Genomic DNA, 991 nt, shown 5'->3' with positions numbered 1-991 from the left:
TAGACCTAATATATAGACTTAAAAATTAACTAGACGTAAAAATTAACTAGACTTAAAAATTAATTAGACTTAAAAATTAACTAGATATAAAAATTACCTAGACCTAATATATACCCTCTATACTAACCTAGATAACTATAGAGTATTTAATAACTTTTAGAATAGTTAAATAGATCTAGAATAGCTCTAGAAAAGTAAGCTACCTTAATAATAAAACTATATAGTAGTTAGAAACTAGAAGTATATAATAAGAACTATTACTATATTACTATTTACTACTTAATACTTAATCTAAACTTATTATCTTTAGTATTTTAGACCTTATAAACCTTTCCTATTTAACTAGAATTATTTCTTTATAAGTTAGTTATATAAATATTTACTAGCTTCTTATTATTAATATCTTTCTACTATATTTATTCTAAAGGAGCTTATCTATTTATATAAGAAATATATATTAAAGTAATAGTATAGGTAAGACCTATAGCCTTCTTATTATACTTAGCTAATAGCTTTATCTACTAGGCTAGTCTTATCTATATAATAGAATACTTAAGGTAAGTATTTAAGATTATTACTTAGAGTAATAATATAAAGATTTCTATACTAAACTAGTTACGTAGTATATTCTATTTCTTTCTATATTTAAAGTACCTGCTGTATAATATCTATTCTTAGGAAAATCTTATTTTAATATAGCAGTTATAGGCTACCTAGATATTAGGTTAGTAAGTTACTCTTTATAGATAGTTAAGAATAATTACTTTTTAGCTAATATTATAAAATCCTAACCTCTCTTAGAGTACTTAGCTTTACTTTATATTAACTTTTTAAGTCTTTTATATTCTATATAGAGAAAGAATATAATCTATTAATACTATATTTTACTAACTAGGGTAACTACTTTATTAGACTATATAGTAAAGAATAGGTTTCTAAAATTAGCTATATCTAGTATTAAGAGTCTACTACTATTATTTAAATTTAATAA

Source organism: Dothidotthia symphoricarpi, assembly GCF_010015815.1.
Source record: "Dothidotthia symphoricarpi CBS 119687 unplaced genomic scaffold P153scaffold_7, whole genome shotgun sequence".
In the NCBI taxonomy this organism is placed as follows: Eukaryota; Fungi; Ascomycota; class Dothideomycetes; order Pleosporales; family Dothidotthiaceae; genus Dothidotthia; species Dothidotthia symphoricarpi.
The sequence above is the reverse complement of the archived record's forward strand: the minus strand, read 5'-3'. Positions refer to the sequence as shown.